The sequence below is a fragment of the Branchiostoma floridae genome, chromosome 12 (genome assembly GCF_000003815.2).
Source record: "Branchiostoma floridae strain S238N-H82 chromosome 12, Bfl_VNyyK, whole genome shotgun sequence".
NCBI classification, from domain to species: Eukaryota; Metazoa; Chordata; class Leptocardii; order Amphioxiformes; family Branchiostomatidae; genus Branchiostoma; species Branchiostoma floridae.
In genome coordinates this window covers 13,050,798-13,055,607 of record NC_049990.1, presented here as the reverse complement: position 1 = coordinate 13,055,607, position 4,810 = coordinate 13,050,798, and positions in this window count along the sequence as shown.

Genomic DNA, 4,810 nt, shown 5'->3' with positions numbered 1-4,810 from the left:
ATTGGATAGACCACAACTAGATACATCGAGAGGAATAAACCATTTCCCATTCGAAGGATGAACGCGGGTAGATACCAGTGAAACATTAGTGTCCATAACTTCAATTGGGAGTCGTTGTAAAGAGTTACGGTTACATAAGCAAACCAGATCAGTTCATGTAGAATAATGAACAAGCGATGAACGAGCAGAGCTCGACCTAAATAAAAGTATGTCATGTAACCGTTAGAAGAATGCCGTCAAAATAGTTCAGGGATTTGTGCCACCTCGATGCGCTGGTCTGAGCATGGGGTAAACAGTAATGTTTTAAGCCTCATTCGGCCTTTCTGCGGGCGTTTGCGTAATTTTTTTGGGAAAGGGACAAACTGGCGGTTTTCATCTCATACATCCGTCCAATCTTGTGAAGAATATACCGCGCTGACCAGTGTGGCATTCAGGTCTGCCTATAGTATTGAGAAAGGCCAGCGCAAAGCGTTCTGTATTATCCTTGGTGCTGAAAACACATCATACCGCGGCCGACAGCAACAAGTGTGCATTTTTCGTAGTTATATTGTGTTATTATTGCCTATCGAGGTCAATAGCGACAACATTTGTACTTTACTTAGAGGAAGACTCTCTGACATGTACGTTCAAACTTTTCTCCACAATATATTTGTTGATACAGGTAAACTAAGATTGTATAAGCATCTCAAATCTGTGTACACCATGGAAAATTATCTACACACCAAAGACTTTGAGATAACGGTTAAGATCAGCTATATGTAAGCTCACATTAAACACACATACAATGACTTGTTACTGTTGCCTTACAATAATTGTACCATGTACAAATGTTGTGCAATAAAGTTCATTAATTAATTCATTCATTCATTCATACATTAGAAGTAGAAAGAGGTAGATACAAACAATTACCTGTTAACGAGAGAATGTGTAAATATTGTACAGGAAAAGCAGTGGAAGATGACATGCACTTTATTTGTCATTGTCCACACTACAGTACCGAAAGAGACAAACTATTTAAACTAGTCAACAAAATTTTTCCCAGCTTTGCACATCGTACTTGACTACAAAAAACTGTATTCCTGTTACCACCACAATGCATATGTCTCCCAAAATGTCGGCGAAACGAGGCTACAGGACAACATGTGGACGCTACGAGTTACACCGCTGGGCAGGACACGTAGCGAGGCTACAGGACACCAGGTGGACGCTACGGGTCACACCGCTGGGCAGGACACGTAGCGAGGCTACATGACACCAGGTGGACGCTACGGGTCACACCGCTGGGCAGGACACGTAGCGAGGCTACAGGACACCAGGTGGACGCTACGGGTCACACCGCTGGGCAGGACAGTGCACGTAGCGAGGTTACAGGACACCAGGTGGACGCTACGGGTCACACCGCTGGGCAGGACACGTAGCGAGGTTACAGGACAACATGTGGACGCTACGGGTCACGGAGTGGACTCCCGGAGAATGAAGAAGACGCAGAGGGTTGGCAGGACACGTAGCGAGGCTACAGGACAACATGTGGACGCTACGGGTCACGGAGTGGACTCCAGGAGAATGGAGGAGACGCAGAGGTAGGCCCTGAACCAGGTAGAGAGACAACCTGCAGAAACACCTAGGCCCCACCTGGCCACAGACTGCAAGATGCAGAAGAGTCTGGAGTAGTTCAACGGAGGGGTTCCTCAGAGAAATTGACAATAGTCAACACCCTGTCATGAGATGAGAGAGAGAAAGTCATTAGAAATAGTTTAGTCTTATAGATCAAATTCTTCCTGTTATCATACTTTTTTCGTTTAACAATACGACAAAGTTGAGATGATATACTCTATATTAGATTTTTTTGAAGTTTAAAAGTTTGGTGTTTCTATTGGAAGATGCTTAAGTATTGTCCTTTTGGGAAGTCCTGTCAGACATGGCACCATAAAAGACCAGAAATCCACAAATTATTCGCACACTTTTGACTATTACTCCCTCACCTTTCGTGCTACAGTCTCCAAATTTGCAGGAGCTTGAAATCATGATGCAAGTGGACACAAAATCAGACAAAATTGTATTTTGTGTTAATTAGGTCTAATTATTAAACCCATAATAAGGTTAAAACGTATGAGAAGTTATAAGACATATATACAAATAAACTTATGGGAGGAATTTTGTTTTCGACCATAAATGTCCGACAGTCACACATTGATATACGCCTGGGGTCAGTTTTGACCCCATACGGTGGTTTGAGGGTTAAAGGTCTCTAGCTACACTGCAAGGTTTACAGAAATACTCCTACAGCTGACAAGGTAGGTTTTGTTGATAACCTAAAGCGGGTATCCCACTTAAGCTGCGGCACGGTGGTGGCGTCGCTACGTTCTATATTGAACTTTTATTACCCTTTACATTAATAATGGGAATAACATACAAACGTCCAAATACGACTAGAAATACAACACGGAAAATATAACGTTTTAATACAAAGATTAGTTTTTATTGATGAAGGTCGCTGAGCACTGGGTCAAATCGCTCGGACACAGCGACGGCACCAACCACAACGTGCCGCATTTTCAGTGAGATACCCGTGTTAGTCGTTAAGATTTCTGACTGCCTCCAAAGTTAGGCTTAACTTTTGACAGATCCATATAGTGTCGACGTTACTGACAATTTCTTTTCTCTCCGTTTTGTTCCAAGTACTCGAGCCAACAGTGCGAACTGTGTCCGGTGAAAGGGCTTTTGCCACAGAACAGACAGCAAATCTACCAATAGCAGATTAGCTGATAATGCTTTCATTGGAAACACGCGCCGTTCAGGTAGTCAAGTAGTAGAAGCTGTAACAACAACGGATTCATACTTCGGAGTGTCAAATGCCATTCTAGCGGACTGAAAACTCCGTTATATCAAGCTTCGCTCACTCGGTGGTTTTATTCGGTGGTTATAGCAAAGGACCAGGCGTTATGACACCATATGCACCTCGGGGCGGGTGATTAACCCTTAATTCCTTTTCGTAGTGCTCTACATAGAGTGACAGTCAATCACTCCAGCACTACCGAATTAATAAGCGAGAGTTCTATCTACCTATTGCACCATTGCTGAATTGCTAGTAGATGTGAGGCGTTATATTTGGTTTCCGACTGGCTGTCCGGAAAAGTTTTCTACTGTTTCAAACGCGAACTTAAAACCACCGCCAACACTCTATTTCCGACAACTAATAACCTTATCCAGACTGGGTGCCCGCGGCAACTTTGACCCTCTATTGCTCCCAAACGGCTTGTGCTAGAACAACCAAACTTGGTGAGTTTTCCTGAAATATTGTTGACAATAATTTAAAAAGAATTGGGAAAGTTCATGATTTTTCGTGTTGCCATGGTAACGGGTTTCTGAAAGGCAAACTTTACAAAAATCACTAATTTTGGTTTAAACAATGGGATTTTAAGATTTTCATGCTAAACTAAACATCTTTTCATATATCTTTAATATCTAAGACATCTTAGTTGAACATTTATAATTAAATATTCATAAATTATGCTATGAGATGACGTAATTGGTCAAAATCCAAGATGGCCGACAATATCATGATGAAAAGTATAACAAGCTTATTTTCACTCAAATTTTATCACTACTTGGTATTTTCTTACAGAAAACATTCATTTGAACGTTTTTAATCCATTTTCAAAGGTTTTTAGCGTTATATGTTGAAAACAATGTATCTTGAAAAATTCAAGGTTGATAATCCAAGATGGCGGATAGCTAAACTACAGATGACGTCATTCTATGACGTCATTTTGAAGTCGTTGCGTCGTCTTTTGTCAACAGAAGTCTTATTACACTTAAATATTAATAAGAAACCTTTATTGGTAACTTTTTGAGTGAGATATTTAGGTATTATGGGAATTCCCCGTTTTAGTCAAAAATTACAATTAATGACGTCATAATTACGTCATATTACGTCATATAATATAAAAATTCAAGGAATCATAAAACTCGATGAGCATAACCTTCCCTGCAAATTTGGTTATCGTACAGTAAGCCGTTCTGAAAATACGAAGGGAGGGGGGGTCGAATGAGCACACACCCCCCCCTCCCCAGGCCAGGGAAGGCCCAAAAAGCCCAGTCTGAATAGGGTTAAAACAGACTAAAGTATCATTTTTACCCAAGTGATTCAACGTAACGCTGAATGTTTTTACCCATAACTAAACTCTTACTTCTGCACAACACTTCACTATTAAAGGTTGACTAGGAGCGTACAAACCTGTAACCGTACGTACCGTATACGTATGAGTGACCCACTGGACTGGTCAGCCGGACGGAATTGACGGTATTCCGGTGGCGGCCATCCTGACTCCTCGCTGTGAGCCGTGCTACCTGTTGAACCAGGCGGGAAGAGACGTTCCTGGACCGCCCGATCACTGGCTGTAACGTCGCCTATACTCATCATAGCTGCGCTCAGACTGGATGGCAACAATCACCAAAACACGGAACTGAAGCCATGCTTGAACATTGTGTTATGCTTCGATTAAAGGGGTTCCGCCGGGTACTTTACGGGCTGTTTGGGGGCACTTTCGGGAGTAACCTCTACGTGGCCCCATGGCATGTGACGCCCTACCGGACATATTTAGCTCGGAGTTAAGGTAAACCCGGGTTCCGACGACAAATAGACGCCATGACCTACCCGTGAAAACACTGAGAGAAACCCCGCGGCATCCGTTAGTCCATCGGGACGGTTTCGGTCAGAGCATTAGTTTGGTTCTGAAAGTTTTCCTATAGCGCTTGACTGAAAGGCATGGCTGTCAGCCTCAAACTGACAGCCACAAGAAAAAACGTT